The sequence below is a fragment of the Heliangelus exortis genome, chromosome 6, assembly GCF_036169615.1.
Source record: "Heliangelus exortis chromosome 6, bHelExo1.hap1, whole genome shotgun sequence".
Lineage (NCBI taxonomy): Eukaryota > Metazoa > Chordata > Aves > Apodiformes > Trochilidae > Heliangelus > Heliangelus exortis.
This window is the reverse complement of record NC_092427.1, coordinates 7,323,079-7,348,413: the sequence shown is the minus strand read 5'-3', so window position 1 is coordinate 7,348,413 and position 25,335 is coordinate 7,323,079. Positions and strand designations below refer to the sequence as shown.

General features: G+C 41.2%; 1 protein-coding gene across 6 annotated transcripts in view; it reads right to left on the bottom strand.

Annotated features, from left to right (window-relative positions):
* NCKAP5 (NCK associated protein 5) overlaps positions 1–25,335 on the bottom strand; it is a 432,579-nt gene that overhangs the window by 180,647 nt on the left and 226,597 nt on the right. Inside the window, exon 1 of one of the 6 annotated variants that reach the window (XM_071746516.1) lies at positions 21,411–21,704. The exons of the other annotated variants lie outside the window; for them this stretch is intronic. The gene's annotated coding sequence lies outside the window, so the exon portion shown is untranslated. Of the gene's footprint in view, positions 1–21,410; positions 21,705–25,335 lie in introns of those variants that run through there. 6 annotated transcript variants of the gene reach the window in all.

Sequence of the window (25,335 nt, the reverse complement as noted above, 5' to 3'; positions counted from 1 at the left end):
CAGCAGTTGCAGTAAGGGAAGTACTAGTGCTGTCAAGCAGAAGCAGAATAGATAGGACGGGGCACAAACAAGGCACAGGCTCTTATTTATTGCTAATTTATTTTTATGCATTTCTGAATGAAAGATAAACATGCAGAAAATATCACATACATTAAACTTTTCTTCTACAAGACATAAAACTCCCAAATCCAGACAAGCAAACCAGGTAGTAACTTGCACTGTATTTTCCTTGGGTGATACTAACAGCAAGGAAAAAAAACCACCCAGGAATTGCAACTGCAATCTAAAATATATATATCAGCAATACCCAAGGGCTCCTCACCAGTTTCCAGTGGATTTTAATGTATAAGAAATCTGAGCTAGAAGTTCAAAGAAGATGGTCTAGTTGTTTTCCAGAAGCATCCAAATAAGACACCAAAAACAAAAGAAATACCATGGAAGATCATGGGGCTGAGTCACATCCTTGATCAGAAAGGAGGAGGCAGAAAGTGCTGTGAGAGGAATAGAGTGGGACCAACACCTTCATTATAAAATCAAAAAGGTTGCTTTGGGCTAGGAAAGAGGCAGAGCCATGGCAGAGAAACTAGATAAAGAAAGGTTATCAGGAGTCCACAGAAGATTATCACGGGGTTGTTTTCATGACAAATGACTCTCTCAGCACCAGCAGAGCAGCCGAGGTCGGCTGGGCACTGCAGCACAGTAATTCTCCTGTCCTCAGCAAGCACACGGGGAGGGGCGGCATTTCAAGAGAGGTGTCATCTCTCCCACTGGCAATCTAGTTTCTCTTTTTTTCTTCATTGACACCATTGCACACCTAAATGATTTGCTGGTGTTTCAGACGACGCCCCAAATCTAGGTATTTCTTAATGTTGGGGTGTATCCTTCCACTATTAGTGCCCGCCCCTCCAATTCTGTATGTATTTGGGCCAACAGTATTAGACATAACTAGGAGGTCTAGAGCCAAAATTTAAAATGCTGGGCTTTCCTTCTCTTGAGCTTTGAGATGGTTTTTAACCTTGCGACTGTAGACAAGTCAGCAAGAAGCTTTTTTAAATAGACCTTTAAATAACCTTCATTAATAACTGCTAAATAATTAGAATGACAATAAATAGAGCCACCAATCCCATTTTCAGTTCCTTGACAAGACAATAAGACAGAACCAATCATCACAATCAATGCTGTTTCTTGACAAAGGAAAAAAACAGGAAAAAAAAAAAGTTATTCATTCCCACGACAAACATGTTCAATTGCAGGATAAAAGATTAATGTCTGTATGACACAATGCCAAATCATCAGGATAATTATGAATTATACCAAGCAATCATTTTACAAACCTCCTGGAACCTCCTTACTTATGACCATTATTCAAGAGATAATGCATTCAGCTGCAATTTTTTTTCATATATATTCCTCCAAAACCTTTCTTTTAGGTTGAGATTTGAGGTGGAAGAAGACAATGAATAGGGATAAAAAAGGTCATTTTTTTATGAAACACAAAAATGGAGGAAAATAGTTAACAATTTCATAATGATTTCTGAAGTCTGTGGACAGCACTGGAGAGATACTCATAGGTTTATTTTAAATATCAGCCCAAGGACTGCAGCAGGCAAGGGAGTTAGGCCTGACTATCAACTTTAAAACAACACCATCTATGAAACTTTAAACACCCAGGTGCCAGGAAAACACTGAGTAAACAGCACTACTGAACTCTGAAATCCATCTAAAGTACATTTTTTCACACTGTAAAATAAATACTCCCAGCATTAGGTAACCTCACATTTAGCACAGTGAGCATAGTGAAGATTTCAGCTGGACCAAATTCTGTACAGATTTTCTCCATGTTTAAACCTACTGATTTAACATATCCCATAAAGTACCAAAATGCAGTACTACAAATAAATGAGTACGAGATCTGTCTCATAAAGCTTTTTGCTATTGAAAGTGGTATGTTAACCATAAACCTCATTGTCTCGAAAATGTTTAGGAAAAGATATCTGATAAATTCAACACTTAGTTCAGAATTTCTTAACATAAGTGATTGATTTATCAATTTTAATGTTACATTAACAGTAATATTTGTATTTAATGCTGTATTATTTCTGCCAAAAAGCTGCAATTCAAGAAGCATACAGTGGGAATTTGTATGATTAGGCAAGCTGCCAAGTTCTCAAAAACTTATCATCATGGAAAACCTCAGTGTTCAAACAGCAAAAAAGTAAGTAAAGCACTAAAAGAAGTCAGTTTGGAATATTAATTCACCAAAGGAAACTTTAAATTATAATCAGGCAGCTTCTGCACACAGCATTCATCACCATCAGTCACCATCCCTGACTACAAGAATGACTTGCTTGTTCTTTCCAGAAGCTGCTTCAAAATCACAGAAATCAGAGTTGGAAGGGACGTCAAGAGATCATTGAGTCCAACTCCCCTGGCAGAGCAGGACCACCCAGTGCAGGTCACAGGAATACATCCTGGGAGGGATTGAATGTCTCTGGAGAAGGAGACTCCACAACCTCACTGGGAAGCCTGTGCCAGCATTGCATCACCCTCACAGTGAAAAGGCTTTTTTTATGTTTACATGGAACCTCCTAGGCTCCAACTTGCATCCATTACCTCTTGTCCTATCATTGGTCATCACAGAGAAGAGCCTGGCTACATGCTCCTGGCACTCACTCCTTACATTTTTGTAAATATTGAGGTTGTCCCTCAGTCACCTCCAAGCTGAAGAGCCCCAGCTCCCTCAGCCTTTCCTCACAAGGGAGATGCTCAATTCTATCATCTTGGTTGCTCTGCACTGGACTCTTTCAAGCAGTTCCCTGACCTTGAACTGAGGGGCCCAGAACTGGACACAATATTGCAGATGTGGCCTCACCAGGGCAGAGTAGAGGGGGAGGAGAACCTCTCTTGACCTAATAACCACCTCCCTTCTAATGCCCGCCAGGATACCATTGGCCTTCTTGGCCACCAGGGCACATTGTTGGCTCATGATCATCCTTCCATCCACCAACACCCCCAGGTCCCTTTCCTCTGTGGTGCTCTCTACGAGGTCAGTCCCCAACCTGTAATGATCCATGGGGTTGTTCTTTCCCAGCACCAAGACTTTTACAAATGAAAGCATGTTTAACAAAAGCCCTAAAATGGTACCAAATTGCACAGCACAAGGCCCACAACTAACAATTTTCTAATTTAAACAAAACTGTAAGAGTTTATCTTTTTTCTGACAGCATCTGAAGAGCCACTGCATCATTCTTATGACCTCCTCCAATCAAATCTTACACTGCCACCTTTCCCCTCTTGTACAATGCTAATTCACTTCTGTAGAAGTGTATAGACCAAGGACAGTAACACAGGTTGTTGAAAACCTCCCAGTTTATAGTGCAACTGGGTTCAAAGCAGATAATGAAAGAGGCACAGGGTCATTGCTACATGACCATTTTGTCCACAAGAGAAAGACAACAGTTTAAGACACCACCTTTTAACTCCTTGTATTTCCAAAACACTCTTCATTTCACACACCCACAAGATGCTTTTCTAGTTGTGATCCCCAAGTTGCTCCTACTACTGGAAGGAGGGAAGCTGGTGACATTGGGATGCTCAGCAGAGCTGACACAGGCCTGGGAAACATCAGTCACCAACACAAGGAAGATGCTGCTAAAGCAGATGCCACTTCCAAAAAGAATCACATTTTCATTTCTGTGACTTGTGAACTTGAAAGGAGCAGCAGAGATGTGAATAGAGCCACTCTCCCTACAAGGCATTGAAATATTTTTTTTTTTTTTTTTAATTCACATTCAAGAAAGGAGAAATAAAGAGCAGAAAGAAACCATCACATGTACAGGTACTTTTCACATGTTGCCTTCTTTCAGCACACCATTCTGCACTTCACTCCAGACTGAAAACCAGTCTGCTGGTGCAGATTGTGCACTGCATCTCCATTAGGGAAAGCAGAGCTGTTTCTCCTCAGTTTCATTGTTCCTAAAGCTGCCTTTCAGCTTGTGAGCATGCAGCTTCTTCCTTGGGGTCTTGCTGCTCAATTTTAAGCTGGGTCCAACCCCCCTCCAGACCAGATGGAGTCTCAGTTCTTGTGTTTCTGGTTGGGGTGGTCTATATAGTTTGAATTACTAGATCCTTACCACGTACAGACATGTACTATTTTTACTGCATCATTTACTTGTGTTAGTTTTTCAAAACAAACAAACAAATATTTGAAATCCAGAAGATAACTCCTGATATATGAAGAATTCACTGGACTGTGATCCAAACAGTATCAGCACTGAATCCTGAACCCATTCACCCATTCCTAGCACAAGTGAATTCTTGTTCTCCCACTAAGCCTGGACTTGAAAAGTGACCTTGAAAATTGAAAAACACAGGAAGAAACAAGTAAACAAGGCTTTCTTCTTGCAAAGGACTTGGAAGTTGAGCTAACAAATCCCCCAATCACTGGTTGCTCATATTTATTTTTTCTCTGGAGATTTGTCACATGGAGATGATGTGCTGTGGAAATTCTTTTGAAAGGACATACATTTCCCTAAAGGATTTTTAATGAGAATTTATTGCTCATGAAAGATTCAGGATTGGCAGCACTTCAGACTTCAGTTAATGATCTTTGTTTATTAACATAAAATGCATCACGCTGAACAGGAGTGAAACTTTCCCAACTGATGCATCAAAGCACAAAAGAATTCTCACTCCTTCAGTCTCATCCTCAGAGACTGGCTGAGAGGGTGCTAGCTAAGATTTTTATGGTTGTCCTCTACGAAAATGAAATCAGACTCCTTGGTTCACATAAGGCCAAAAAATCATGGAAACATTTTTTCATAACCAAAACTACTGTGAAACAAATAGGAAGAGCATCAGACTGCTATTACTTCTCATTGTGTCTTTTCCTTCCACACAAACCTTTTATCAGTATCAGAAGATCTTTGCTGAGTCCTAATATTAATTGCTCTTTCCATATGTAACGTTCATGCAAAATGCTGATTCCACATCCTGTTAGTAAATTACCACCTTCTGAAACTCAGTGACTTTGCTAGAGAGTGATGAAGGCAATAAATAACTGGATCTGTCAGCCAGAAGTCCCAGAACCACACTACTGAGCCATCTCTTGTATTCCTATGGAAACAGAATGGCAGATGTATTTCTTCAGAAAAAAAAGGACCTAACACACAACTGAAAAAAAATGGGCTGCAAGGCACAAACCCAGATACATTGTATTGGACACAAAGCCCAACACTGTTCTGGATATAAAGCTCAACCAAACCCTTAGACCTTACTTGTTTGTTCATAACTAGATTTCCTCTGCTCTACTCAAGCGATGGATCCAGCTCACATTTGTGTGTGAGAATATTTAGAAAGGTTTTCTCTTTGTTCTCTAAAAAGCTTTTCTGTTTTTGCTTTTGTCTGATTTTGCTTCATTACTGGCTGACCTCTTACCTCTATTTTCCACTCCTTTGTTCCCAGATCACCACAACACATTCCTGGTATTCTCTGTAATTGTTTTTGGGGGGATGTAGTGTGTTTTTATCCATCCAGAATCCACAGCATGAGGATTTCTGTTTTTCTTAACAGGCTACACTTGTCTTTTCTCTCCCTCAGCTAAATTTCTTGCATACTGTACCCTTCCAGTTGTCACTACATCTTGTTCTAATTGAACATAAAGGTATCTCATAAAAATCACCATGTTTTTTGCTCCTTGTCCCCCCCTCAAAAAAAAAAAACAAAAAAAAAAAACAAAGCAACAAAAAACCCAAAAACTAAACAAGCAAACTGATTTTGTTCTGTTTCACTCACTGGACTTCTCTCTGTCTTGACTTTTTTTCTTTAGAGCATTTTTCAGTGCTTAAGTATGCTGGCAGAAATTGCTAGCAATCTGCAACAACCTCCCACTAAAAATGCAAATAGAGAAGAGAATCAAAGCTTTTCAGAAAGAATATTTTTCTCCACTGCTTAAATTGGGGTGTTTTGTTGTTTCTTGTAATTTCGCTTTCCACCCTCAAGAATAAGCACACCCTGTTATTAACATCCAGAAATACTGCTCAGGCAGGTAGCCACATTTCTGCTGGGGACTGTCTCCCTTTTAAGGCTAGGCAGCAATTTGAAAAGTGAAGATAATACAGACTTTCCCAGAAATCTCTGTGAACTTCAGCAACCTAGTAGTTTTGTGAAGAGAAAAAATAAAATAAAAAAAAAAAAAAAGGAGAAAAGCTAATAACAAATTTCCTTGGAAAAAGGTTCCGAACTGTTAGGCTTCCCTTGGTCTTTCCCCAGGCTGGGGAATATGTTTCCTTATGTCCTACACCAAATAATGTCCTGTAAACCATGGCTCACTCTGCCAGAAACAAAAAACACCAGCATGTTGAAAATCACTTTGAAGTACCCTTCAGTAACCCAACACACATCTTCACACAGCCTTACAGCAATAAATCTGTTCCATGCTAATGCTATTAATTGTTTCTTCTATCACTCTGTCTATAAAAGACCAGACAAAGTCAAAACCAACAGCCTCTGGCTGATTATGTGTTTTGACAAATTATATGATTAACTGGAACCTCAAACTCAAGCTTTGTTGACTCAGTAGACCTAAAAGAGAAGAGACTTGATTTTGAAAGGATATGGATCTGCAGGGACCCCAGCCCAGCGTGAGAGCCACTCAAAAAGACTTTTTTACTGAACCAAACAGTGGCTGGCATGCACACAAGGCTGATTTTAATATAGAAATTAGAGTTGTCATTTTAAATAATGGATGCAGCATACAGTAATATATGCAAAATGCTTTGCAACATATTCATGTAGAGACAGAGAAACTAAGTTATCAGTGACAGTTTTACCACATAATATACCAGTGCAACACTTAATGACACTGAAAATGAAATCCAGAGAACATCAGGTATATTAGTGGAGCAATGGCAGTACTTTTGTGTGTGTTTAGTTCAATTCTAATATAGTCAAATCACAACCTCAGTGGCTGTCTTGTGATGAAACAGAAGACTGAGTAGCAACAGCCACAAGGTCCACCTGTGTTACTCAAGTTGTTCTACTAAGCTCAGTAAAAAAAAATAATGTGGTGAACTGAATTTGCTTCAGTACATCTTCAAAATCTGCTCTCTGAATATTAAATGAAAAAAACATTACCAGATGAAACCTAAGCCCTTTAAGCTGGCACAGCTCAACAAAGTTGGGAGAAAAATGTTACTTAAAACTTTCCCAATTATTAGTGATGTGACTGAAAATCCTAATACAAAAAAAAAAAGTGTACTGACATCATTTTAAAAGTAAACACAATCTAAATAAAATAGCTTTCTGTTTAAAACATGAGTAAGGAAAGCAAACATCTTTAAGAAACCCCCAGAAAAATTAAACCCTCTTGGGGAATTTTAAGTGATTTGTCCCAAAGACATCAACCAGATCTGCTTCATGAATGAGGCCACCTTCTCAAAACCCAAACAGCATCAATTTCAATTAATGTTTAACTTTAGCAAACAAAACAAGTAATTTAAAAGATATGGGTGAATAAGGATTAAGATGTGTTCATATTCAGGCACCTCCAAACATCCAAGGACACTGAGGTGTTGGAGTGAGTCCAAGGAAAGGCAATGAAGCTGGTGAAGGGTCTGGAGAAAAAGTGTTTAGGAGGAGCAACTGAGGAAACTGGAGTTGTTCAGCCTGGAGAAAAGGAGGCTGAGGGGAGACCTTGCTCTCTACAACTACTTGAAGGGAGGTTGTAGCCAGATGAGGGTCAGCCTCTTGTACCAAGTAGTAAGTCACAGGATAAGAGAAAACAGCCTCAAGTAGCACCAGGGAAGGTTCAGATTGGATATTAGGAGAAATTTCTTCACAGAAAAGGTTGTCAGGCACTGGAAAGGCTTCCCAGGGTGGAGTCACCATCCCTGGACGCATTTTTATACCCTGGAGGTATGCTGATGGGCACAGCTTAGTCGTGGGGCTTGGCAGTGCTGGTTTTGAAGTTGGACTTGATGATCTTATAGACCTTTTCCAACCTAAATGATTCTCTGATTCTACATTAAATGTAGATTTAAAAATACCTAAAATATTAAATGTCTGAAGAAATGAAAAAGGATTTTCAGCCATTCAAATATCAACTAGATACTTAGGCATCTGTGCATTTCTCTAGTTTCCAAAACAAACAGCATGTCTTGAAGCCAATCTGATGTTTGAATAAAGCTTCTTGCCATCTCTTTCATGGCAGAGAGATTCCAGTAGTGTGCCTGACCACAGCCAGCTCACCTTTGGTAGGAGGCACCCTAAAAATCACACACAGCATTCACATAGCATCACCACAAGTATTACCTCATATACAGAATGAGGAAAAAGTACGTTTCATATCAAGATATTGATCATTTCAAAATTTAATTTCCCAGTCAAAAGCTATACCAAGAAAATAAATCCAGTAACAGGCATTTGCCAATTAAGTAAGTGAGCCTAATCTTGATTTTAAGTTACTTTGATATTAGAGATCATAAAATTAGAACCACACTAAGTACTTGTGTTAACAGAGTAGGAAGAAAAATAGCCATACATAAAATAGGTGATAAAGGTTGCAGATAAATCTTTGTCACTACATCACCATACCTTCAATTTAAATGAGATCAAAACAGCTGCCAGAAAATACATACATAGGCATTTTCAGATTTTGCAGCTTAAGCTCAAGATAAACATTTACCTTGAATTAAAAGGGTATCAGAATGAGGCTGCATCAAGCTGCTACTTGGGACATCCACCACTGTTGGTATTTTCTTAGAGAAAGCCAAAAGAAGCAGGTTCCTCATTACCCAGGGTTCATTAGCAAAATTTTAACAGTGGCTCTTCTTAACAGTGCTTTACAAGAGTGCAAGAATTGAAAATATACTTATATACAGAAGTTATTAATAGTCTGAGTTGCTATAGAGTTGCTATAGAGGTGTTCAGAGCTTTTCTGAATTCAGGGGATCAATAACTGAGAGATGTTTGTGTTCATTTTGCCTTCTGAAAGTCCCCAAAGCACAGCAGAACTTTTTCATCATGCAACAAGACCAAGCAGATTTTGATACACTAAAATAGTTCAATGTTAACATATTTTTCTTAACAAGATATTGTCTTAATTAGTTTCATCTGCCATTTGGAGGTTATCTAGAAGACATGTTAAGGATTTTGTTAGTGAAGCAGAAAAAAACCATATGGTTTTAATTACATATTAATTCTTACTATAATAAAACCAGTACCTGCTCATTACTGCATATCCCATAAAAACAGTTTTCACAGTTGACACTGAAAGCTGTTATTATCTAATTTTATATGAAAATTAAATGCTAGGATTTTATTCTGAACAAAATACCCATTCATCCCTTCACTAAACATGAGTGAGAAGGCATGACCAGAGCTTTGCCCTGCTGCTGGCTCTGGCTCTGCAGCAGCAGCTCCTCCACTGGCCTCTGTCTACAAAGTTCTCCCACCACATCAATACAACCTCCTCATGTGCTACATGATAATACAGCTCCTTGCTAAATTCAAAATCATTTTAGTTAGCACTCATGCTTTTCTTGCCATCTCAGATGAAGGAAAAAGATAAACTCTCAAGGTACATGAGGTCTATCAACAGGTATTTCCCCTACTACTGTCTTGTGAAAACTTTATGAAACTTCACCTATGAAAAACAGCACTTCTGTGTGCACAGTTTTATTTAAAAACCTAAAGCTTCCTAATCTCTAAGCATTGCAAGTGACAGAGAGAGAAAACTATTTATTTTCTAGATAGGTAATGAATAACTTCCATTTTTACCTATAGACTACAAAGGTTCCCCTAGACACACTATTTAAAATAACCAGTGATATCTTTTAGAGCACTGCAAAAACATCAATCAACTCTATAAGTAAACACACAAAAGTACCTCATAGTGTCAAAGGTATTAATGAAGTATTAAAAAACCCTAGAAGATTATGCTCATCACACCAAGCAGCAATTTAAGACTTCAAACAGGCAGCCAGATGGCTGGTTTCAGTCAACCTATTTCCATCCACACATACTTAACCAGCTGAGTTACCCCAGACAAATAACTAGCCCAGATTTTTAGGAGACAGACGATGGAGCAGGATAGCCAGAGCTGGACATCAGCAGGGTTTAGAAATTACTTAATGCTGAGGTTGCCAAGCCCTGGGCAGGCTGGCAGTGGACAGGCTCACCCCACCTCTGGACCAGTGGGATGATTTGGGCCCTGACAGGACCTGAAGGACATTCCTGCCCCAATCCTCCAGCTGGGTTCCTAATTCCCCCCTGATACCCAGCCACCTCCTGAAAGCCCCTGATCCTCACACCTGCAGCTCCAGCAGCCTCAGGCATGTAAAATCTCTTTTGCTAGTGCCTACCTGGCCAGCCAAAAATTAGATTGAGTTTATTAGGGAGGAAGAAACTCTTCTCACTGCTACAAAGCAAAATGTCCCTCTGATATGTCAGACTTTTAGTGTGTTCATCTCCTCCTTGGTAGAAGCCTCCAGCCACTGTCCCACTCTGGATGGAGTTTTTCATTTTCACGTTACAAATCTGCACCCTCCATAATGGTCAGAGGCTTTTCCCAGGAGTTCACTGACCAGCCACCAAATGGCCAAGCTGAAAGACAGGACCATTCTTCCAACTACTTAACTGCTCAAAAGACAACTAAACTGCTCAACTTTATTTCTGAGAATAAGCAAGCCTGGGACTGACTTTCAATGTTGCTTGTTCTTGAATGTTGTGACCTAGATTTTTAATTCCTAATGAAAAAAAATCCCTGCCCATCAGAAAAACTCTCAAGCTTTCACTTTTTCAAAATAAAAACTATATAAACTATAATAATATGACATATTATAAATAATAATAAAATAATATAAAATAAAAACTATATATATAAAAAAATCCCTAATGCCCACCCTCTATATGTCTCTATTTCATTGCCTTCACACCCTCACTTTACCTAGCTCTCCAAAGCACACTGCTTTTCCCCTAACAGTTTCATATTCCTGAACCCAACAAATTTTCACCAGCTCTAATATCCACATTCCAGTGATGGCTCCCCTAAGCAAATCTGGATTGACCCTGGATGGCTGTGGTCAAGGCCACTCAGTAATGTCTGCTGCTGCCCCTTAAGGAGGACAAACCCAGGGAGTGAGAATTCACATTAAACCTCTGATGAAGTCAGAGCACAGGGGCAGCTGGATCCATACCCACAGAGAGCAGACAGAACTCCTTCATTATTTTACGTAGAGAAAATGTGTCATAAATTTACACAAATTGCTCAAATATTATGAGACGAGCACTCAAACACTTATTTCTACCTCAGGAATCTATGGGAAATGTCCAGTTCAAGCTGGTGGTAACATCCACATCTTAATGACTCCTAGAACCAGCCCCAGATTCCAAATGGAGTGCCCTGAGCCCTCACTGCAGAGTCAAATGAAGACATTACCCATGCTCAAGGAATAATCTCATATTCAATGCTTGTTTTTACACAACTTACTGCTGCAGTATTTACTGCCCTTTCCATGCTCTTTTATACACAAGAGGCAGAAAAAATTGTTTTTATTTTGAAAAAGTGAGTTTGAGAGTTTTTCTGATGGGCAGGGATTCTTTTTTTTTTTCATTAGGAATTAAAAATCTAGGTCACAACATTCAAGAACAAGCAAGAGTGAAAGTCAGTCCCAGGCCTGCTTATTTTCAGAAATAAAGTTGAGCAGTTTAGGACCTTGTCTTTTGAGCACAGATTGCATTCTAGCATATCAGATGTTGCAGTAATGGGATTTTGTAAATCTGAAACGCATTCATATTGTGTACATAAAGAAATCTCTTGATGTTTCACTTAGTTTAATGCTCTTTTTCATCATATGTATCCACCCATGCCCCCCTGCTTTCAACAGCTAATAACCAATACATCTGATGGAAATTAATTGTCTTGACAGCTTGCATGAAAACTATAAAGGTCCAGAGGAGAAATGCTGTGGCAGCATTTTCTTTCTCTGTAGGACAGTAGCTATGGAAACTATCTTTAGAGGCCAACTGGCCTTCATCCCAGTACAACATACAAAAAATCAAAATGCTGCTTTCAGTGGGTGAGTCAGTGGCATCAGTCTTAACTATCAACCTCTACAACATCACTGCATGTTTGCTAGAGCAAAATAGCCATTGATTTTGTTGGGAGCAAGCTGATAGGACATGATAGCACTATTACAGACCTAGATAATATAGAGCTTTATGAACTGTGCTTGTATTAATGATTATTATGATAATGTCACAAAGAACATATGAAAATGTAAAACTCGATAGTTACCTAAAATACCGATGTGCAAATCCTCCATATTCTTAATAAAAATATTTTGATAATTATTATGATAGAAATAATTTAGTTTTATCCTCAGGTAAATACTTGCAACCAGAGGAAATCTCTAATCTTATTCAACTGTCACATTTCACTAAATGAATCTCCTATTCTTTTGGAAGAGTTTTATCCCATATAGTCAGCCTGAACAAAAGCTGTGATTTCTCATACTGCCTGACAAAATCATCATTTGTATGAATGCTGAGAGATTATGAAGGGCTTTTCCCTCAAAAGAGGAGACACAAATGAGCCAGAGATTGACTGTTGCAAATGCATGTGGCAAATTCCATCACCAGCCACAGAAGAGCTCCTGTAGAACAGCAATCACAGGTCATTAATGAGGTTTTTAAACTTTTGAAAGGATTATGTCTTCCATCCAGAGTGGTATTCAAAAAGTAGCAAAAGATTTCAGTCACTGAGAAACCATGGAAGGGAGCAAATGAGAAGTGATCACCTTTGCAGAGGTTGGTATTTCACTCAACCACACCATTTTGTGACACTGTAGTACCCTGACAGCTTTCTCCAGTTTTCTGGAAAACTACTTCTGCCCACACCAGCAATTCTTATTTAAATGTCTTATAGGGACTACCTAGACAGGGCAGAATTATACAGATAAGGTTCATGTTCAACCAAGAGCCAAATTCTCCCCAGTGCCACATGACAGAAGCTAAGTAGGGGTCTACTGGGGACTATGGAAATGCAGTAATCTTAATGGATCTGCCTTGAAACATTGTTACTTTCAAGTACATTACAAAAAACAGCCATGAGTGTATCATTCCCAGGCTAATGCACCAACCCAGGTACTGGGCTGGCTCTCAGCCTAGTCAAGTAACCACTGAGCAACCACAAAAATTTGGCTGCATTCAAAAATGTCTCTGCCTATTGGCAGAAGAGAACTAACAAACAAGGCATGTGCCTAAATTACAGGAGATCTATGAAAATTTGCAAATTAATTCAGCTCATAGGTTACAATCACCACTATTCATGAACATCTAGGTCTCTATCCCACTGCTTCCACAGGGAATGTCTGTATCTCCTCCTTACACCAAGAGGGGCTCCTTATGAGAGGTTAGACACAACACAGGCTGGGTTCATAGCAAGCCTGTGTTGATGTAGTTCCATTTTGCCCACTGGAGATAAAGTTCTCTAAACCAACCACCATGCTTGCCAACCCATTTTAAATGGAAGCCAAGGATGCTATTTTCAGGCCACTAAACCAATAAAGATTATTTTAAATATCAAAGCAGATCAAGACCACATTCCCCACTGCGTTTTCTCTCACTCACAACCAACAATCAAATTATGATCCTGCAGGTCCCACATCAGGGTGGTTGAACCATCCCTTCAAGGTGGACAGGGAGATGTACCAGAGCTTGCCAGGGGCAGCTCTGGCAAAAGCCCATAGAGTGTTGATCAGGCCCCCCTCAGTTTGCCTCCTTGTAACCACAGCCTTCACCAATCTTTCCCCTATTTCCCACAAAGGAACTTTTCTTTCTCTTACTGGAGGGAAAAAAGATTTTGAGCTCTATTTATTACAGATCTAGCAATGAATGTCCATTCCATCTTTTTAAGAAATAAGCCCAATGTTGAGAAGCCCTCTCTCTATAAAAGCAGCAGATGCCAGATGCAGCTTCTGAGAAATACGCCATTAGTTGCATCACATATTAGACAGTCAAAGAAATAAATTAAGACTTTTGATTCAGTCTTAATCCAAATTGTTTCACTGGTTGACTGCTCATCTCACCGTATGGGAACGAGCTGCTCTAGAGCTGGGATTTCATTCTGTGATTTGGGAGCTCTGCATCAGAAATACTGATTGGGGGAGAGGAGGGAAGAGGGCCATGCCACGCTTCTATCCCCTCAGTGCCATCAATAAATCCATGTCTTACAGGAACTGTGGATTATATTTTAGATCTAACAATAGCCCTCATTAATTTAAATGTTACCTTTACATAGATTAATGAGTGCAAGATGGAAGCAAACCATACCAGAACTATTTATTATGTGCCTCACGCTGAGCTTTGATCCAGCTACTAAATAAAGCATGTTTCAACCAACAACTGGGATCTGACTCAAGAATGTGGTCCATACTGCTATCATAAAAAAGGGAACTGAAAGAACAGACAATAGGGCTCATGTGCCAAAAACCCATCTTCTTTTCCTGTGTTTATCTCCTAAGAGACAACCACAACTGAAAACCTCATCTTACTTAATGTCCTTGAGACCATCACAGCTACACCAATGCCAAGTAAAGATGTTAAGGAGATTAATCAAGAGCCTAACAATGTTTATCTAAGTATTGCTATAAATATCTTTCTTAGAAAAGCCTTTACATGGCAAGGGAGAGAGAAACCCATGTATCAATACAGTCCAACCTATCCAATCTTTACCCTAGCACAAGACCCAAAATCAGCCACCAAAATGCAGAATGAACATCCAAGCATGTTTTCATTTATCTATAAAGTAAACTCATCAGGGACCACTGCCATCACTTGCTCTATATTAAGTGCATACTACAGCAGTGAGTGACAGAATTATCTTTTATCAAAAATATTTTTAATTAGCTATGAAAAGTTTGGTCCTTTCATTATTGCAAGTATCTCTACCCCAAAAACACAAACCCTGTTAAAAGAGAAGATTTCTAACACCTGACAATACCACACTTGCTCTCTTCCAGTTTTACAGCTTGGTAAAACCCACTGAAACACATGCTGCTGCAGATCCCGAGATCTTTCCCCACTCCTGCTCTTCCAGTGCGTAACACCTGTACCATAAATTTGAAGACATAACAAATTGTTCCACTACAATTGTTTTACTCCTTTAGTCTTGATTTTTTCCTAACACAACTTTTCAAACTTAACAGAATATCCCACTGCAGGTTTTTTCTACTTCTGATTAATTCCTGAGAATCTGTAGCTCTCTTCCTGCACACAATGTAACCATTTTTTCCCAAGAAGAAAGTAAATCAAAACCCAAGAAGGTAATTTTCTTCCTTCTCATCTACCAAGATGGTGTTGATCTCCCAATCCCTCCTCTCATCTGTTCTACATCACCTGCCTTACTGCTCCTCAGGGTTCTGCTGCCCATGGTCCCTGTTCCTTGCCATACACATATGTGTCTTTCCTGGCTTAAAAAAAAAACAACCTACTTCATTCTCTAGGATCACTGAACGTGGTCTGGACTGCCACTCATCTTCACCTTTTGTCACCCATGTATTTTCTAGCAAAATACCAGAAACAATGCTCAACTCTCTGCAAGGCTGGACTCAACTTCTAGCTCCTCATCAAGGATTCATAAGGCCCCGCAAATCCTAACTCAAACCAGGAGCTCCTGTACATGGAGTTCAGAGCTAGAAACCTTGGGATATTTGGGGGCTTTCTGGCTTTCAGATACAGTGTGTGGACAGAGGCAATCCATGTCTACAAGGTAAGAGACAGCAGTGTCTGTAGACTCCTGCTATCCAGTAGTCAGGTATGGACTTGTAAGACACCCCAGCCATGGATAATTCAGCAGTTGTGAACTTTTCAGACATCTGATCTTGTGAGAATGTCAGACTTCAAGAAAAAAAATAAATCCTGATTTCAGAAGAGATCTATTCCTGCTCTCTGACCAATGCTTCCTCATTTTCCCTTGCACTCTATAGCCTACTTCTCTGATCATTTGCTGATCTCTATTTCACATGTACATTGGGAGGTTTCTGGGCCACATTCTTTCTGATCACATTTTCATCCACCAGATGCACTTGCACTGGTAATTTAATGTGCTGAGGTGTGTTTTTTAGGTGAAAACTTGCCTTGCACAAACACATGAAGTATTTATAAACCTGCAGATTCCCTTCTGCAGTTGTGCACCAGGACAAGAGCCAAAGTATTCCAGGTGTAACATAGACACAAGGTCCCCAGCAATTCACCACCTGGTACAGCCCAGGACCAGTAGCTGGTTCCACCTCTAGGGCCCATTGGGAGACAAAGGGGGGGCCCTGTACCCACAAAGGATCACTGCAAATAATCAAGTTCTTTTCTTTGTGCCACGTCAGTTGATAGTACCAATGCACCTACTGAGTCCTCAGCTATGCCTCTTATTCCATGCAAATGTAAATATACTTCTTGAGACAAGAGCTGGCATTAAAAAGATTATATCAAACTACTGCAGCATAGTACAGTACTGTAATTATTTATTTCCTTTAGGTAACACTCAAAATAATAACTGGATACTGATGCTAACTTACTCTTTAACAAGAGACAAGCAGCAGCAGCAAAGCCAGTGCTACATGGGAGAGAATCCTGCAGTAACACATACAACAAACTGATCCTGCTTCATGAACCACAAACACTTATTGAAGGCATAGATATCAGAAGCAGTCCCCTTTAGTACCACATGTGCTATTTACAGTAAAAAGTCTATTTATTTTGGGAGTTGGCATGTCAAATTCCCATTAACACCAGTGGGAATGATTATGGTTCTATCTCATTTTCAGCAGAATCACTTTTACTGCAGATGTCAAGAAGGCCAAGACCTGCCGAGTAGGGTTCAGCTTGAACTTCATACAGGGTATACAGAAAGATGCATTCATGGCACTGGGCTTGGCCTGCATTCTCCAGGTACTGCATTTTATACAGTTATATTTTCATAAAGGATAAAACTGCCTTCAGGATGCACTAAGTCAGCGGGGTCATCATTTTACAAACTGCAAGATGGGTTTTATACTTGAGCCTAGGAACACACACTGGAATGCAGACAGACACGGTGGGCATAGAGAAGAGGTACACAGGCAATTCAAGGGAGGAGAAAGCGAAAGAAAGAGCAGAAAAGTTCTGTAAAGGTCAACGTCTGTTGCCACAGAAATGACTGCATTTCTTGCAATGAAACCTGGAGATTCTGCTCTAAAGGCTTAAAGCATATATAGCTCATCCTCAGAAAAAAAAAAAGAATCACTCAGTCACAACTTCAACATCAGCAAATATACAAGGGGATGGAGATTTTTTGCTTCCTGTAGTGCCTTAGACCAACAACATGGGCAAAATCTTGGCACAGAGAAGAACTGCAAAGTCCAAAGGATTCAAGTGAACATAATGAGAGAGCAGCTGCATTGTCTGTTTAGAAGAACTCAGGCCACAGGAGCCAAGAGTCTGTTTGAAGAGGTCTATACAGAATGCAAGGAAAGTTAATAGAAAATGGAACAAAGATGTACATGGAAAGCAAGTGGTAAACGTTTGGCTCAAATACTCAGATCTACAGGGATTTAAGAGAAATCATGAGAGATGGGAAGAACAACATTTCTTTTTCTTCCTTCTCAGCATTTAGCAGTGCTGAAAATTTTGTTTCTGAGATGTATCAAATATTTTTTTCTACATCTTGTTTTTCCCTTCCTGTTCTTACTTGCATTTGAATTATTTTGAGAAATAATTTCTTTCAGTACACATCCCCACTCAAAACAGTTAGAAGTACTTGGCTCTCCCTTATGAGCCACTAATTTCTTTCTTATAAAGATTTTCTCCTGAAAAACAACTTCCAATTTTTATCTCAAGGGGTAAGTATAGAAGAAAAAAAAGAACTAGAGAATTGCATGGTCTCTGACTTTTAGGATAATTTTTCACATACAAGTCTTGCTGACAGGACACAGTATTTCTCTTAAATGTTTCAATTATTTGAATAGATTTTCAAACAAAGAAAAAGAAGAAAAAAATACACCCACATCAGCTTAGAACAGTATCCATCATCTAATACCCTAATAGTATAATTTCTTTGGTCATTCCTAGCCATTTCCATTACAGAATAAAAGTGAGATGTAAATATTAAGGAGTTACAAACAATAAACATAATTTTGCTGCAGTAATCTCTCCAGACCTTTTTCAAAATGGAAGCATAAATCCAAAACCTACCAGGCTTCTAGTTGATATTTCTACATGAATGTTACTGAAGTTAACATTTCATCATCTGATGTCTGAGCAGTGACAATTCTGTGTTAGTGCTCAGACAGCCTCAACTTCACCACAGGGCAGTTTCACATGGAAAAAGTGGTCTCAAACCTCAATGAAAAAACAAGGCAAAAGGAGAAACAATTTCCACATTTTGAATACCAGTTCCCAGACAGCTCCATCACACTATGCAATCACATCTGAACTAGATAACCAAATTAGCAGCTCCCTACCATAATTTTTGAGAACAGCAGTAAAGCAAGTGCAGTTTGGCTTATCGGGGGGTTTTCTGTACAGCACCTCTTTGTGAGCTTTAATCCTCTGAATAACCACACACACACTTAACTCTACATGTAGAGCAGCCTATCTATTTCAGTGCTGTAGCTCCAAGGTTAAGCAGGTGTCTAACTGGTTGCAAAATCAGGGTCTTAAATGGAAAATTAATCAGTGTAAGAAGTGGTTTTATGCACAACACCTGGCTGCTACTGCTGAGCTTATCTGTGTAGGGATTTAGCTGTGGTGTAGCAGTAACACTCTGCAACTGTTTTAAGTAACCTTGCATGGCACAGAGGTGAGGTTATCCATTAATTACTACAGGTTCTTTGCTTACAAAAGAAGTCAATACCAATTACCCACAAAACACACATTTATACCTCACTCCAGCAAGAAAAAACTTGTCAATAAATAAGTGCTACATGCAGTTAACAGCAAAGATGCTGATGAGAAAAAGCTGATGTGAGAAAAAACTTTCCTAGGAAACTCTTTAAAAACACCAAGGTGCAAAGAGATCAGACTGAAAAAGCCAAGAAGTACAACATATAATAGGGCACAAAAGCTGAAGGACAGAACCTTCCTGCCCACAGTGTTCAGTAAAAGGGGAAACTGCACCAGAGATGCTGAAACCATCCTGAGGTTGTTGATCCTTTCCATTTTTCCATCAGAGCTCTGCACTGAGCTTCCAATTCATCCTTAATGATCAGCACACCACCACACGGTGGGGGACCACACCATATGGCTCACTTTAACCACATAAATTGTACACTGTGACAGGAATGGCACTGCTCCATGTACACAGTCAATCACCAGCTTCCAGGATTTGGCAGAATGGGAATGACACTGCAGCCACTCTGAGAACAAGAAGGCTTCAGACAGGGGCAGCACAAAGTCAGGCTCAGGCTTCTGTTCTGCACCTGTGAAATCTGCTGGGTCACAACACGTTCTGGGGGGAGTGCTTTACCCTGGGTGACTTAAGTTTTACAGAAGTATTTTTAAGACAACAGCAATACAATAATGTTCATTTTTCATACTGCACATTAATTTTCAAGTTTTAAAAGGAACACGTAAATCTAGCAACAGCAGAGACTTGATGACATTTTTATTCTTGCTACTGGCAAGCCTCATGTCATGTTAGTGACATTCATCCCAGTGTTCACTGGCAAAAGAAACTAAGTCTTGGTAAATCCAACTAAGGGTCCTGGACACTTTATCCTGAAAGGGAATACTGTATTTACCTTATATGATTTGTTTCATCTTTTAGCAAGAAAAGGAAAAACATTTTTGGTATTCACTAGCAAAAAAGAAAAAAAAAATAATCTTTTTGGATCATCACCAATGACCAGCATCAAAATTACCAGAAAAAATTCCATAGAATTCTGATTATTCCCTAACCACATCTAAAAATCTAGCCTGCCCATTCCTGCATTTCAGTGCAATTTTTATTGACCCACTAACCTGTAACTCTGGGAAGCCTGGAGCTAAGAATGCAATAATGGCTAGCAAATACAAGTCTCCAAACAGTGTAATAACCTTAAGTAAACTACTGCCAAGAAAAAGTCCTGCAGATCAAACAGTTCCCACGAAGCCTTATGCTATTAACTAGCAAAAAAAAAGTCCCATGATATCTCTATAGCCATGCACAATAACAGAGCCCTATGCTTCTGTTTACTTACACGGCTTATCTGCAATCCAGTAATGTATACAGCCAACCCCTCAGATGTAAATCACTTGTCTATTTCACGTTATTCCACTTGTTAAAAACTTTCCTGGCTTTGTAATGAGAAACAAGGGGTTTCTCTGGAATACGTTTTTATGGTATGTAAAAATTTACAATGGAGGTTTACAAAACTTTTCAATTCAGGAAACAATTTTATATCGTTATAATGGAGAAAAAAAGTCACAAAAACATATCATCAGCAATAATGTGGTATTTATATAGCTCTGCTTTTTTCTAAAAGGAAGCGAAAGGCCCAGTAACATGTTTTCTACCTCATTTCAGTCATTTTCGTGATAAACCCACCTCGGAAGAGGGACAGTGGATACAGCACTTTATTAGACACCAGACCTAGCAACTACAGTCCTGGTGGGACAGCATTTACTTCACACCCTACTGCTTTGTGTATTTTAACTCGACATTATTTCAGAAAGCTCCTTTTCTGCCGAATGCATTTCTCCCACCAGTACAATCTCCCCCCTCTGATTTGTGCAAAGCGGGGGAGTCAGTCTTTAAATAAATGGGAATAATAATAATAATTTTTAGAAAAGCTCCTTAGGATGCTCCTGCCAGAGTCGCAGCACCAGAATGGAAGCTGCTGCCTGTGAAGCAACAGGGCTCAAACACCGAGACCGACGGCTCCGCTCCCCCCCCACACCGCTCCGGGAGGAGAGAACCAGACACAAAAAAAAAAAAAAAAAAAAAGGAAAAAAAGCGCATTGCACTTTCTCCTTGGGCGAAGGAGGGGCCGAGCCCCGCGGAAGGGCCGAGCCGGGCGCGCACAGGCGCGCTGCCGGGGTGGGGGGGGCCGGCGCGACCCGAACGAACCCCGCTCCCGGCGGCCGTGCGGCTACGGGGCAGCGCAGCCTCCGCACGGCGCTGCTGCGGGCGCGGCCGCACGGGGCTGCGTGGCCGGCGGGGCGGGGAGGAGAGGAGGCCGGGCCGGCGGCAGAGAGCCGGTTGGCAGGTGCCTCCCCCCGCCCGCGGGCCGCGCCCGTCCCCCGCGCAGCTCCGCGTTCCCCGGGCGGGGGAGCGGCGAGCGCCACCGGGGCTGGCGAGGGGGAGCCAGGGGAGGAGACGGCGGGGCGGGCGGGAAGGGAGGGAGGGAGGCGGCGGCGGGCAGGTGAGGGAGGGGATGCGATGCGCGGCGGCTCCTTACCTGCTCGGCGGTGGGGCATGCTGCGGCGGGCGGGGGCAGCGCGTCCCGGTGGGCCCAGGAGTCCACCGCCGCCCTCCCCCGCCTCGGCAGAGCGGCTGCCGCCCGCCGGGCCGGCCGCCCCGCCGCCGCTCGCCTCTTCCGCTTTGTTCCGCCTCGGCGGCTTCTCCTCCCGCTCCCGCCGCAGCCGCGGGACGTGTAACATGTGCCTGGGGAGGGAGGGCGGGCGGGGGGGCGCCCGGGGTGGCACTTTCGGCGGGGCGGGGAGCGCGGCGGCCGGGCCCCTCCGCCCCCGGCCCCGCGGAGGAGCGGGGCTGTCAGATCCAGCCCATCTGCCGCGATCGCAATCGGTCGCAACTGAATGGCTCCGGCAAATCTGCGCCGGCAGCAGGGGCTCGCCGCGGCGGGGGGGTGAGGCGGGAGGGGGCGGCCATTGTCTGCGGCGGCGGGGCCAGGACCGCCGGGCTCCCCCGGGCTGGGGGCTGCGGGCGGGTCTGCCCAGGGTCGGGGTGTCCGGGCGCCCCTTAGAGTCGTCCCGGTGGTATCAGGGGAACTGCCCCTTCGCGCCGCACTTCTGCGCCGCCTAAGTCAGCTTTGCCCGGCCGGCCCGACCCGCTTTACCCCGGGTGCACAGCCCGCAATCAAAAGGCTGAGCCCCATTTGACACCGGCTCGGCTGTCCTCGAAAGTTCGGGGACAGCATTTGGCGTGGCCCAGCCCACCCGACCGCTGGGGCAGGTATCCGAGGGATCCCTGCCCTGGGTGTGCGGCAGGAGGGTGGAAGGGTTCAGGTAAGAGTTTGTAAACCCTCGTGTTTTATGGAAAAAAGCACGTCCTAAACAATCACTAAAAGCTTTGTCATCCGGTACAATAAATCCCAAGTCAAAAGATTTTCCCAGTTTAAATTGATCACGTTGGTGTTATTTCTGGATGTGACGAGAGCATTTCTGGAATCAGTACACTTAGGATAACATTTAAGCACAGACAGTAAAAGCTCGGCCAAGGTTTACTGTTTTAATTAGAGGAGGTGTGAGATAGCAGTCTTGGAAACAAAGTGAGAAAACCTGAGATAATGCAGAAGAGAGAGAGTTGGGTATACCTGTGTAAAGAGGCTGCAGGAATCAGAGGGTGTCAAGTGAATCCTCATTATGCTTAAAAAGGAATTAAAAGGTTGAGCTGTGTCCTGAGAATCAGAGACAAGGAGAAGTATGGGAGAAATAAAGCTTCAAAAATTAAGATTTAAGGAGATACTGAATTTGGAGCTTTCTGAGCAGAACAATACACTCTCAGGAATTAATGAATTATTGGAATTAAATATACCCCCAGAACTGCTACTGAGGTTTTACTTAACAAATTGGCTGTAGCTGGAGGCAGTGCATTGTGTAGAAGGGTCTCTTCCTGGGCTGGTACAGAGAAACCTTGTTGCAAACAGATATTTATGACTGTGTTGTCTTAGATAAACCAGTAGTCAGGGCTGTTAATGCAGATCTTCCAGGTTGGGGATTCCTTTTTACAGTGTAGAGTGAGAACCTCCAATATCATCACTTCAGTCTGTCAAATTTAAAGTGTCCTTTCTGGAACAGCAGCTTACACCTCAGTCTTTGCTGATGAGACAACACTTTAATTTTCTGCTCCAGAGTCCTGTGCTAGTCAAAGTCCTTGGGTTTAATCCAGTGTAATTGGGTTAAGCATAAAGCCCATTCTGTGCTGTGAATCGGAGTAGGCAATACCCTGATATTCTTCAATACTGCAAAATTCTATGTATGAAAACTGCAAGGAATCATGAGAAGGGAGCTGGCAGAAAGGCAGCTAAAATGTCTCCAGACCCAGTAGAATTTGAGGTCTCTGCACAGATTCTAGTTCTTGGTTAGAATGCAGTTGTCACAGTCTAAACCATCATCCCACAGCACTCACATAGTACTGAAGTAATGTCTACTGATGTGTTTTAATTGCTATGTTGTGCAGGGAAATACCTTGAGCAACTCTCCTAAGAGCTAATTTTAATTACCGAGTTTAAAATGCGCTAATTTTCTGTTTAAATAGAAATAATAACATCCCAATAAAATGTAATCACATTATGATGCCTGTTGCTTGCACAGTCAACCTAAATCACCTCTCCAGATTCCTATATAATTATTGACTGAAATTGCAAAGGCTAAAGGGTTTTGAGACTCAGGTGATGCACGAGTGGCTGCACTGGAGCTGCCTGACAGGTCTGCAGAGCTCAGTATCATTTCAGTGGCAAGCCTCAAATATCCATGGAAAAATACAACTTTTCCACTCTCCTGGAAGCTAAGGGCTGTCCTGAACCCAACTTTCTCTCTCTGCATTTTGTGCATCTCACTAGATTGCTTCCATTACTTTGCTGAGTCTCTAGCTGAATGCACGTGTGCTTCTAAAATCTACAACACCCTGTTGCCAGTGCTCTGAACCTTGTTTACATCTTCCATGAAAAATCTTCATTTGTTTTTTGATGTGCCACCTGCTAGTTTTGCTTGGTAGCCTGTATTTCTTGCACTGAAAGAAGCAGGAGACATCTGCTCCCCTCACTGCTGCTCAAGTTTTTAGTTTTGTCATTCCCCTGCCTAAGTTAGTGCCTTTTGCAGACTTGAGCCCTAGTTGTTCCATAAATCAAAGCCATCTCATTGCCCTTTTCTGCTCTCCTCTGAACTTTCTGTTGCCCCTTTTCTGAAATGGAAGACCAGAACTGCAACTGGCGCTCAAGATACAGTAAAATCACCAGCATGATTATGACCCCTTCCTAAGTGTGATCCTGTAGATCTTAAAATACTCTGCTAGTCAACAAATCTATCAATCCATCAATTATTGCATAGAAATAATGCAATAGAGGTATTTAAAGGCCATATCTATCCATGATTCTCCTTTCCCAAGTTCCTAGTAAAATCATTGAACAGTTTCACCAGTTATGCTAGATTAAACAAGACTACAGGAGTCTAAAATTATATTGCAAGTTATTATTTTCAGGCCCAAATTTACATCCCCTAAAATCAAGCGTACCAGAATTGGACTCCTACTCTATAACTAGAAGTGATGTAGAATTAAAATGAACCAGTATTTATCTACAACCTGAAGCTATAATTACAATTTTCAAATATTTTTTATGCGTACCAAGCTGTACTGTTCCTGACAGCTAAGATACTGTTCTTCTGTGTCTCTTTAAGATTAATAGTGTCTCAGTTTCATACACAGCAATAAGTACATGTTCCAAATCATTAATTATTTCTTGTCCCTAGGCTAGCACAATTTTATCTAGCATAGACATTTATAAGACAATTCACTAGTCTTCAAACAAAATTCATGACTTCGCCTGCCACTGCTTTGGAGTGATACTAAAAATGTAGTGCTTATAATTCAAAACACTAAAATTAAGTGGATGATAGCATTAGGATATATTATTGGTAGTCATAGTGTTAGGTATAAAAACTTAACAATTGGCACTGACAAATGCAGTCATTGTCCAGTATAGGAATTTTGGCATTTTCTCAGAGACATCAAGCTGCTGTTGAAAGGACAAGGTTTTCAAGATGTTTCTTGAAATAACTTTGGATTTCCGAATGGCATAATATGTGTGAGGAGGTGATTTACCTCAGCTCACCATTGCCTTTGGCAGCTCTTTGAAACAGGAGACACTTGGGAAAGAAAAGATACAGAACATTGGCAGGTTGGAAGCGAAGGACTTGCACAGTAATCGATAATGCCAAAATACCCAGCTAATCTTCAAGAGGTTTTGTACTTCAGGGAGAATTTTTAAAACCTAAAAATCTGAGGGGAATAAACCTCAAGAAATGTACAGTTACTGCATTTAACTCCTTGTCTTTTTTTTATTAGTGATTTATTTACTTACAGTGGACTGACTCTACAGACAGGTGATGCAATACTAGGTTTTCAGGTGTTCTACTGAAAGGTTA